We start from the raw sequence: 12,336 nt of genomic DNA, 5'->3' as shown, positions 1-12,336 counted from the left end.
TCTGAGCACAGACCAGATCTTATGTCTGCTACAGAGATCATTTATTGTGCAACGAAACCTTCATTTCCAAAACTCCAGAGAGATTAAGATGCCTCACAGGTCAGCAATGCTGAATGGAGCTGTTGATGTAATGTTTGAAGGATGGCTTGGGCACTAGCATGATTCTTAACATCATATTCAAACCTGACTATTTTGTCAGACAATTTTCTTTGAAAGGAAAAAAGACAACAAAAGAAGAACCTATTTGTGTGTGCATGAACATTCACATGTCTCCAGATTGGTGTGGGTGTAAGAAAGGGCATGTGGTTACAATAATAGGAACCAGGGAAAGCAAAGATGAATTGAAAATGAAAGTTTCTGTTAAAGATAACATATTTTCCCTGTGTCCATGTTATTTGTTTACATCATTCCTGAAAGGATTTTTTTCTCTTATCCTACTAATGCTTGCCTCTTATTTTTTGCTTCTAACAGCAGTAATGACACCTAACATTTATTTAGCACATGAGCCTTTTTTGAGCTTTTACACTACATTATGTCTATCAATAACTCCATGTTTCATTGTATTGATTTCAAGTCCGAAGATGATTATTGAAGTGATCTGGAATTTAGATATTTTAGATTTGACTTCTGTGAAATTTATAAATGGGGAAAGAAGATTATACATTGGTCTTTTAATGAATCTGTAGCAGAGGAGAGAATTTGTACATTGCTCCTATTCATCATATACAAATTGACCAAATGTCATTTCAGAGAGTTGAATTGTAGGAACACCAGGAGCAGCAGGGCAACCTACTGGGCAACATTGGCAGTAGGGAAGCCTGTAGGATTTTCATCTGATTGTTTTTGAGACTCAGTTCATTTTTATCCCATTACCTGGCAGATCTCTCTCTTCCCTTGGAGAGGGATAGCAGGGTATCATTCTATAGCTGGCTTAGGTTTCAGAAGTGGACCAATCATGTTAGCTTTTCCTCACTATAATGAAACCCGAAGAAACTTACTCTATTAAAGAGAAAAGGTTTATTTAGCTCACAGTTTTGGAGGTTCAAATTCCAAGGTCAGATGGGCCCCAATGATTTTAGTCTCTGATAAGTGCAGAAGATAGCAGCACATCATGGCAGAAATGTGTGCTTGGGGGAGAGCTTATTGCCACACAGGAAGTCAGAGAGGGAAGCAGGAGAAGATTAGAGTCCCACAATCCATTCTGAGGATAAGCCCCCAGTGACCTAAGAACTTCCACTCAGGTCCTACCTCCCATAGGTTCCATCACATCCAAATAGCACCACCCCGGGGACCAAGACTTGAATCACGGTGGTTCCTTGGGAGAACACTCAGACCATATCCAAAGCATCATGGCAGACTCGGTTTTAATATATATTTACATCATTTACTCACTGTGTCATTTGGAACAAGTCATTTATTGCCGTCTTGCTCATCTGTAAATGAAGAGGACAAGAGTTCTTTTTAAACCCAACACATAGGTCTGTTGCCCCAGAGTCAATGCTGACTTGCCCCTTGGTGAAAGAGGCAGTGAATGTGTTGAGTCAGAGCCAAGGACACACAGGAAGCCATTGACCAAAACCCCACTCACAGGTCCCACAAGCTTAGCTTTGATTGGAGAGACTTTCAGGTGGTTGGATGGGGGTGTGATGGCTGGATCCGTGAACTCTGATTCTTTCCTTCTGAACTTTGCCTTCACGGTGGGTGGAGCTTTCAGTCCTGATGCATGCTTTCCTTCAGGGGTATACCAAGCTCCATGATGAGTTCTAACCCGAGTGTGGACACAGGCCCTTCCCTTGGTACCTTGTAATAGGAACTAATGAACAACAACAGCAGAAATGAAAAGCAGTGAGGAAGGGAAGGCAGGAAGAGAAAGGCACGTTTTTACTTCTTTTTCTGCCATAGCTGTTCAGCAGCTTCCTTGTGTGACGGACTGAGAACTGGGGCTTATTGTCAAGAGAACCAGGGGCTGCTTCATATCCTCAATGTCTTCCACATTAAGCCAGAAGCCAACTTTGGAATCCCAAAAGGCAGCAGAACACTTCTGACCCAAGGACTCTCTCTTACGTGGTTGGCAGCATGCCCATCACCACAGTTCTTGAGAGAGGGGAGCCACATTCATTACTCTGAGGCTCATGCATTGAGATTTCAAGAATTATTTTATTGGAAACTATTATTTTTAGCCAAGATGGAAAAATGAGTCAGATTTATTATCCTGAAACAACTAAAAACTCAGACAAAAATATGTGAAGCAATAAGTTTCCAGGATGTGATTCCTGAGAGATGGGGGATCTGCAGTCTCTTTATTGCCTCACATTCTGCACTGAGTGTCTAGTCCATAATGCAGGGAGGGAGGGACCAGGGAAACTCCCTGAGTTGGGGAGACTGGGCTAAGAATCAGGGGAGAACAAGGCAGCTAGAGTTTGCAGGCCAAATACAAAAGATGAGAGCTACACAGTGGGATCCCTAGAGGTCTGCAGCCAGTGCTCCTCGAGTATGCAGCAGAGAACTAATCATGTGTGGAGCAAAGCAAAGAACCAAAGGAAAGAGTGACAGTTACTGGAACTCAGACAAGGCCAGAAACTATGCCTCTTCCCACCTGTATACAGGAAACCTCTATAATTTCTGGGACGTTGACTAATCAGAAGAATCTTCTTGCTTTAGCAGTGCAGAGTAATTGGCCCCTATACTAAACATTGCTCTTAATTTACCTAGTAGGTAACCTAACAGTACTCAAAAGGATAAGTGATTTTGGTGTTAACTGCATCTCAGAACCAAGTTCAAATATATTTATAGAAGTATATTTTATCTAAAGATAAAATTCACCATGTTTGAAATTAAAAAAAAAATCAAAGCACATAAACAATGGTAAAACCCTTTTATAAGTTGAGATGTAAAACAAAAAAATTGATCATGCCTGAGAGCCATGTCATCTTTTGCCTTCTCTCAGCTAGTTTACTTGAAGTTGAAACAGCTGTGTCTGAGCGTAAAAGTTTTGTCTTTGCTTGTTCTGTATGTTTTCTGTACTTAAATAACAATAAAATTTAGGCAATTGAAAGAATTTGTTTTTCATATTTACAAAGAGTCCTATTTGATCTCTACAGAATCATTTTTTTTTTAAATTTCAAAGCCAGTAATACATGAAAGTGCTTCAGGGTTTTAAAAATCGGATCCTCTGAGTCCTCCTTAGGATGTTGAAATTTAAAAAAAAAAAATCCCAACAAAACAAAAATAAATATTCTACATATCTTGTAAAAGACATAGCTTTTCTAACTGTCCCCTAAAATAATAATAATACATCTATTTTACTGTTCTGTAAGATTATTAATTTTCCTAAGAATGCCATTGGCATTTACTGTTTAAAACACTTGAATAAAGTCTGAAACTTGGGCCCATAACACAGTCCTAATATTTCAGGAAAATTAACACCAGGAATTTCTCAGTGTTTAGAGCAGAAATTCCAAATTTCAGATGACTTTGGGGTGTCCCTGTAGTTGCTACCTCGGCCCTTTTCACTACTACTTTTCTTCTCCATAGGATTGCTGTTTCTTAATTTTGCCTCTCAGAGGTAGTGACACCACTAGCAAGGAAATTTCCTGCCCTCTGTTCTTTTAATTCTTTTCAAAAGAGCAAAATTGGTCTATTTCTGTTCCCTTTGATTCTGGACACTCTACTTCAGTCTATGTCTTTCCAATTAATTCCTGATAACTAAGTCAAGTCCTGGCTCAGTGTACACACAGCATTGTGAAGAGTCACCAAGCATGAGTGGGGCCAACTGACGGATTCAGATCTGTCTCTGGCCATTTTTTTTTAAGTCACCCAATCCAAGTTTCTTATCTCTAGCATTATAATTGATACATCATATATATTCAAAAGCATTCCTGAATTTCTGAAAAAAACTATCAATATAAGAGCAAGCATAAAACTGCCATTTTTAAAAGCTATATGTTATAACCAAAACCGAATTTGTGTTGAAGGAAGGAAATACATGCCATATCCTTTAAAAAAAAAAAAATTCTGCTAAGTGTCATCTGCAGGTGTTATATTGAAGGGAATCATAAAGCTCAGCTCATAACTTACTTTGCCCTCTGAAATGGTGCAGAATTTTAAGATGTCCACAAACAGTGTCCTGGAAGACCACAAATGCTCCTACTTATAAGAGTCCAGGGACACAGGTGGTGAGGGGTGTGGGGGAAACCAAGGAACACTTTACTTTTAGCCAATGTTACCTTATGAATTGAGATATCCAGGGGTGTTTGTACAGAAACTAGAAAAGCAATCTTTACTGTGGCTGACAGGAAGCATGTGAACAGAGGGGTACTTCCCTTGAAGATTCTGCATTGGTGGATGCAATGAAAATATCACTCTCCTGCTCAATAGTCAGGGAAAAAAAAGGTTAGATGCAATGTCTGAATAAGTGAATCAGGGACCAAAATAGATAATCAGGTATATATAGACTGTTGGGAAATTTAAAATAAGAGAAAAGTCGAATAGAAACTTGCTCCCTCAGCCTACTTCATTTGCCACTGTTTTTAGGCTCCTGAACATTTCAAGTTATTCAGAATTGATTATCTATCACTCTAGGTTAATATCCAAGAGAGTTCCAAACATATCTATGTAAATTGTGAGGGATCTACTGGAAAATATAACATTAGTATACAAAGGTCAAATACAGACTGCCTGTTTTATTAAGGATAAAAATGGAAATGGAAAAATTTTTAGAAAAGAGATTAAAAAATGAATAAAAATGGAAATGAAAGGTTTTAGAAATTATCTCATAATGGAAAAGGGATCTGAAATGGAAGAGAGATTTTTAGAAACCATTTCTTAAAACAATGAGGTAATCAGAGCAATCTAAATAGGAAGAATGCATTTTTGAAATATTTGCTATAGGAAGATAGTAAACTTCAGTCAACATTTGCCTAATGCTTTCAAGTAAATAGAGCTTCTTTGAAAAATAAAACTAGATAACATAAGACATTTTAGTAAAGAAGGATCTGGTGATGCTAAGGAAAGACTCCAAGGAGATAAAAACTAGCACATGCAATTAGCAAAATTAAAAATATTTTTTACATACTGAAAAGAGTGGAATGGATTTTGATGAAAATTGACAAGTGATGTGGATACCTAAGACCTTAAGACTCTATTTTCAGTTCAGGCCATCATAACAAGATAGCATAGACATTTATTTCTTACTGTTCTAGAGTCTGGAATGTCCAGGATCAGGAAACCAGTAGATTAGATTCCCTTAAGGGTCTCTTTCTGAATGCAGATGGCCTCTTCCTCACCATGTCCGCCCACGATCTGCTCCCTCTTCCTCTCCTTTTAAGGATACTCATCCCATTTGGGGAGGCCCATCCTCATTACCTCATCTAAAGTTTTTAATCTCAGTTTTCATCTTCCAATACCATCACACTGAGAGTTAGTGATTTAATTTGTAAATTTTGAGAGACAGAGAGCCTTTTATGGACTAAATATATCTGTCTTAAAAATTCTAACAAGATGGATGTGATTAAGGTCAATATAAAAGATATGGAGGACTTAAACCTAGCTAAAGGGCAGAATTTTAAAAGACCTGTAATAATTCAGGCAGAAAAGTTACCAATAAAAGGATAAAAATGTCTAATGGATCTGAAAATATGTGTAGGGGTGGGGTGTTGGGAAGAAACAATACCTAAACTGCGTGAGGGGTATTTTTAAGAGTTGCCCCTTCCAACTGTATACAGGTGGTTTTCATTTATAAATGCAATGAAAACATAATTCCCAAAAGAAAGGATTCATGTAGTATTCCTTCTGCCTACTCTATCTGTAAAATAACTAAATAGAAAGCAAAATTAAAGATTGATTTTAGACTGCGGCGGAGGAGATAACTTCATTGAAACCTGCAGCTACAGGTGTGTAATTCCCTAGCCTTCCCTCTCCACACATCGGGGAAACCTTAAGGGCCCCTCCCAGCTGTCCCGTAAGGGCCCCTCCCAGCTCTCCCGTGAGCTCGATAACCAGCCCGAGGGAATCAGAGGTGGCCCGGGACCCTCGGCACGGAACTACCGCTCCCACCAGGGCTGACTGCTGAGGCCTCTTGCACCAGCTACCGGGGGTGTGGCTACTGGAGGGCAAGTAAAATTCTCAGCCCCAAGCTCTACAAACTTAGGGTCTGAGGAAATGGCAAACTGGAAGAGTGTGCCCAGTCATTCATGAAAACAGGGCTCCCGGGAGCAGCAGACCTGGCCTGTAGCCAGTATTGTGATGAGCGGCACCCTTGAGAGGGGCCTGGCTAGAGGAAAAGTGGGAAGTGACTAGACACAAGAGGAGGCCCTAGGCACTCAGGATTGGAGACTCGCCTAGTCTGGGAGGAGCTGCTGCACAGTGATTGGTTCCCGCGTATTGACAGGAGAAACTTGGCCTGGTGGGCACAGCGCCACCTACTGGAAGAGAAGTTAATCAAACTCTAAGACTGCATTTATTAATTTTTTTTCTTTTTTTCTTTTCTCTTTTTTTTTTTGATTTGGGTTTTCTTTCATTTTCATTTTTCTTTCTTGTTTTTTTAATTTTTTTACAATTTTGTTTAAATTTTTTTTCTTCTAATTTTAATTTTAATTTTTTTATTATTTTTAAAAAAATTTTTTTTCTTTTTTTATTTCCTATTTTTTTCTTCTTTTCTTTTCATTTCTCTTATCCCCCCTTCCTTGAATTCTACCTGCTTACTCTCATTCTCTTTAGTGACTTCTTCCCTTCCCTTCTAATACCTTTCCTCCCAAGCATCAAATAAATTTATAGGAGTAAACAGTAACTCAGCAGTCAAACAGAACAAGAAGTAACATGAGCAGCTTCAAAAAGCAAGGAAGAAAAGGAGTACAAACAATGCAGGACAGCCTAAATATTCAGGAGGACCTAGAGTCATCAGAAAAATGGTCATATAAAGAACTCAAGGAACACCTTAGACAGATGGAATGGAACCTTAAAGAGGATACAAGACAGCAAATTCAAGCAGCGAAACAACACATTGAGAATGAATTACATAAAGATGCTTAACTTCTTCTTTTATCTGTTTATCAGGAGATAGAGATTATAAAAAATAATCAAACAATAATTCTAGAAATGCAGGAAACGATAAACCAAATTAAAAACTCAATTGAGAGTATCACTAACAGAGTGGAGCAAGTAGAAGCCAGAACGTCAGATAATGAAGACAAAATATATCATCTTGAAAAGAGTCTAGCCAACTCAGAAAGGCTGGTAAAAAATCACGAGAAAAACATCCAAGAGTTATGGGATAACATAAAAAAACCAAACTTACAAGTCATCGGGATAGAAGAAGGTACAGAGATTCAAACCAAGGGAATGAGTCACCTGCTGAATGAAATAATTACAGAAAACTTTCCAGAAATAAAAAAGGAAACAGATATACAAATTGTAGATGCATACAGGACACAGAGCACACAAAATCACAGTAGACCAATGCCAAGACACATTGTTATGAAGATATCCAATATACAGAACAAAGAGAAAATATTAAAAGCTACAAGAGAAAGGAGGCAGATTACATTCAGGGGTAAACCAATAAGATTAACCACGGATTTTTCATCACAGACACTGAAAGCAAGAAGGTCATGGAACAATGTATTTCAAACACTGAAAGACAATGGATGCCAACCAAGAATTCTGTATCCAGCAAAATTAAGCTTCAGGTATGACAATGAAATAAAAATCTTTCATGATAAACAAAAGTTAAAAGAATTTGCAGCCAGAAAACCAGCATTGCAAAGCATTTTGAGCAAAACACTACACGAGGAAGAAATGAAAAACAATAACCAAAACCATCAGTGGGAAGTGCCTCAGTAAAGACAGAGGGCGAGGGGAAAGATAATCATGGAGAAACAAACTAAATTTTTTTAAAAAAGGATAAATAATCAAACATGGATGGAAGTACAAACCATATATCAATAGTAACTCTGAATGTTAATGGCTTAAACTCTCCAATAAAGCGACATAGGCTGGTATCATGGATTAAAAAAACAAATCCAACAATATGCTGCCTCCAGGAGACACATCTGATTGGAAAAGACATACACAGGCTGAAGGTGAAAGGATGGGAAAAAATATACCACGCACACGGTCCTCGTAAGCAAGCAGGGGTGGCCATCCTAACATCGAATAAAATCGACTTCAAGACTAAGTTAATCAAAAGGGATAAAGAAGGTCATTATATACTGTTAAAAGGAACCATTCACCAACAAGACATAACAATTATCAATATTTATGCACCAAATAATGGTGCTGCGACATTCATAAAACAAATTCTCCTCAAGTTCAAGAATCACATAGACCACAACACAATAATTATGGGTGACTTCAACACACCTCTCTCACCATTGGACAGATCCTCCAAACAAAAGTTGAATAAAGAAACTATAGAACTCAATATCACAATCAATAACCTAGACTTAACTGACATATATAGAATATATCAACCATCATCAAATGGATATACTTTTTTCTCAGCACATGGATCCTTCTCAAAAATAGATCATATATTATGCCATAGGGCAACCCTCAGTAAATATAAAGGGGTGGAGATAATACCATGTATTTTATCTGATCATAATGGAATGAAACTGGAAATCAATGATAAAAGAAGGAAGGAAAAATCCTACATCACATGGAAAATGAACAATGTTACTGAATGATCAATGGGTTACAGAAGACATAAAGGAGGAAATCAAAAAATTCTTAGAGATAAATGAAAATACAGACACAACATATCGGAATCTATGGGACACAATGAAAGCAGTTTTAAGAGGAAAATTCATTGCCTGGTGGTCATTCCTCAAAAAAAGAAAAAAACAACAAATAAATGAGCTCACACTTCATCTCAAAGCCCTAGAAAAGGAAGAGCAAAACAATAGCAAATGTAGCAGAAGGCAAGAAATAATTAAAATCAGAGTGGAACTCAATGAAATTGAAACAAAAACTATTGAAAAAATTAACAAAACTAAAAGTTGGTTCTTCGAAAAAATAAATAAGATCAACAGACCTTTAGCCATGCTAACGAAGAGAAGAAGAGAGAGAACTCAAATTACTAACATATGGGATGAAAAAGGCAATATCACAACAGATGCTACAGAAATACAGAAGACAATTAGAAATTATTTTGAAAACCTATATTCCAATAAAATACAAGATAGTGAAGACATCGATAAATTCCTTAAGTCATATGATTTGCCCAGACTGAGTCAGGAGGATACTCACAACTTAAACAGACCAATATCAATGGATGAAATTGAAGAAGCAATCAAAAGACTACCAACCAACAAAAGCCCAGGACCGGATGGGTATACAGCGGAGTTTTACAAAACCTTTAAAGAAGAATTAATACCAATAATTTTCAAGTTATTTCAGGAAATAGAAAAAGAGGGAGCTCTTCCAAATTCATTCTATGAGGCCAACATCACCCTGATTCCGAAACCAGACAAAGACAACTCAAAGAAAGAAAACTACAGACCAATATCTCTAATGAACCTAGATGCAAAAATCCTCAATAAAATTCTGGCGAATCGGATACAAAAACACATCCAAAAAATTGTGCACCATGATCAAGTAGGATTCATCCCTGGGATGCAAGGATGGTTCAATATACGGAAATCAATAAATGTTATTCACCACATCAATAGACTTAAAGATAAGAACCATATGATCATCTCGATAGATGCAGAGAAAGCATTCAACAAAGTACAGCATCCCTTTTTGTTCAAAACTCTAGAAAAATTGGGGATAACAGGAACTTACCTTGACATTGTAAAAGCAATCTATGCTAAGCCTCAGGCTAGCATCATTCTGAATGGACAAAAGTTAAAGGCATTCCCTCTAAAATCCGGAACAAGACAGGGATGCCCTCTCTCACCACTTCTGTTCAACATAGTTCTCAAAACACTGGCCAGAGCAATTGGACAGACGAAAGAAATTAAAGGCATAAAAATAGGAAAAGAAGAACTTAAATTATCACTATTTGCAGATGACATGATTCTATACCTAGAAGACCCAAAAGGGTCTACAAAGAAACTACTAGAACTAATAAATGAATTCAGCAAAGTGGCAGGATATAAAATCAACACGCATAAATCAAAGGCATTTCTGTATATCAGCGACAAAACTTCTGAAATGGAAATGAGGAAAAACACTCCATTCACAATATCCTCAAAAAAAATAAAATACTTGGGAATCAACCTAACAAACGAGGTGAAAGATTTATACAGTGAAAACTACAGAACCCTAAAGAGAGAAGTAGAAGAACATCTTAGAAGATGGAAAAATATACCCTGTTCATGGATAGGCAGAACTAACATCATCAAAATGGCGATATTACCAAAAGTTCTCTATAGGTTTAATGCAATGCCAATCAAAATCCCAATGCCATTTCTTGTAGAAATAGATAAAGCAATCATGAAATTCATATGGAAAAATAAAAGACCTAGAATAGCAAAAGCAATTCTAAGCAGGAAGTGTGAATCCGGCAGTATAGCGATACCAGATTTCAAACTATATTACAGAGCAATAGTGACAAAAACAGCATGGTACTGGTACCAAAACAGGCGGGTGGACCAATGGTATAGAATAGAGGACACAGAGACTAATCCACAAAGTTACAACTATCTTATATTTGATAAAGGGGCTAAAAGCATGCAATGGAGGAAGGATAGCATCTTCAACAAATGGTGTTGGGAAAACTGGAAATCCATATGCAACAAAATGAAACTGAATCCCTTTCTCTCGCCATGCACAAAAGTTAACTCAAAATGGATCAAGGAGCTTGATATCAAATCAGAGACATGGCATCTGATACAAGAAAAAGTTGGCTACGATCTACATATTGTGGGGTCGGGCTCCAAATTCCTTAATAGGTCACCCATAGCACAAGAGTTAATAACTAGAATCAACAAATGGGACTTACTTAAACTAAAAAGTTTTTTCTCAGCAAGAGAAACAATAAGAGAGGTAAATAGGGAGCCTACATCCTGGGAACAAATTTTTACTCCTCACACTTCAGATAGAGCCCTAATATCCAGAATATACAAAGAACTCAAAAAATTAGACAATAAGATAACAAATAACCCAATCAACAAATGGGCCAAGGACCTGAACAGACACTTCTCAGAGGAGGACATACAATTAATAAGTAAATGAAAAATTGCTCACCATCTCTAGCAGTCAGAGAAATGCAAATCAAAACCACCCTAAGATACCATCTCACTCCAGTAAGATTGGCAGCCACTATGAAGTCAAACAACAAGTGCTAGCGAGGATGTGGAGAAAAGGGTACACTTGTACATTGCTGGTGGGACTGCAAATTGGTGTGGCCAATTTGGAAAGCAGTTTGGAGATTCCTGGGAAAGCTGGGAATGGAACCACCATTTGACCCTGCTATTGCCCTTCTCGGACTATTCCCTGAAGACCTTAAAAGAGCATGCTACATGGATACTGCCACATCAATGTTCATAGCAGCACAATTCACAATAGCTAGACTGTGGAACCAACCCAGATGCCCTTCAATAGATGAATGGATAAAAAAAATGTGGCATCTATACACAATGGAGTACTATGCAGCAATAAAAAATGACAAAATCATAGAATTTGGAGGGAAATGGATGGCACTAGAGCAGATTATGCTTAGTGAAGCTAGCCAATGCCTAAAAAACAAATACCAAATGTCTTCTTTGATATAATGAGAGCAACTAGGAACAGAGCAGGGAGGAAGAAAAGATTAACATTAAACAGAGACATGAGATGGGAGGGAAAGGGAGAGAAAAGGGAAATTGCATGGAAATGAAGGGAGACCCTCATTGCTATACAAAATTACATATAAGAGGTTGTGAGGGGGATGGGAAAATAAACAAGGAGAGAAATGAATTACAGTAGATGGGGTAGAGAGAGAAGATGGGAGGGGAGGGGAGGGGGGATAGTAGGGGATAGGAAAGGTAGCAGAATACAACAATTACTAATAGGGCATTATGTAAAACTGTGGATGTGTAACCGACGTGATTCTGCAATCTGCATTTGGGGTAAAATTGGGGGTTCATAACCCACTTCGATCTAATGTATGAAATATGATATGTCAAGAGCTTTGTAATGTTGTGAACAACCAATTTAAAAAAAAAGATTGATTTTAATCAATTAGGCAACAATTTAAAGAATTATAAAGTATTACAAACTAGGAAATCACAGTATCAGAAATAATAGGAAATAGAATGCTATTTTAAAATAGAATAAATTATAAGTATTATAAATGTGTGAAAAGATGACAACGTTGACATTCTTAGAAGAAAAATATCGAGTGTGATAGGA

At 37.5% G+C, this 12,336-nt stretch overlaps 1 protein-coding gene across 1 annotated transcript in view; it reads right to left on the bottom strand.

Moving 5' to 3' along the window:
* The window catches only part of ESD (esterase D), a gene marked incomplete at its 5' end in the record, with an annotated part of 339,388 nt that overhangs the window by 272,996 nt on the left and 54,056 nt on the right, over positions 1 to 12,336 (bottom strand). The gene's annotated exons all lie outside the window — the stretch shown is intronic.

Source organism: Spermophilus citellus (assembly GCF_964194105.1).
Source record: "Spermophilus citellus genome assembly, chromosome: 1".
Taxonomy (NCBI): domain Eukaryota; kingdom Metazoa; phylum Chordata; class Mammalia; order Rodentia; family Sciuridae; genus Spermophilus; species Spermophilus citellus.
The sequence above is the reverse complement of the archived record's forward strand: the minus strand, read 5'-3'. Positions and strand labels throughout refer to the sequence as shown.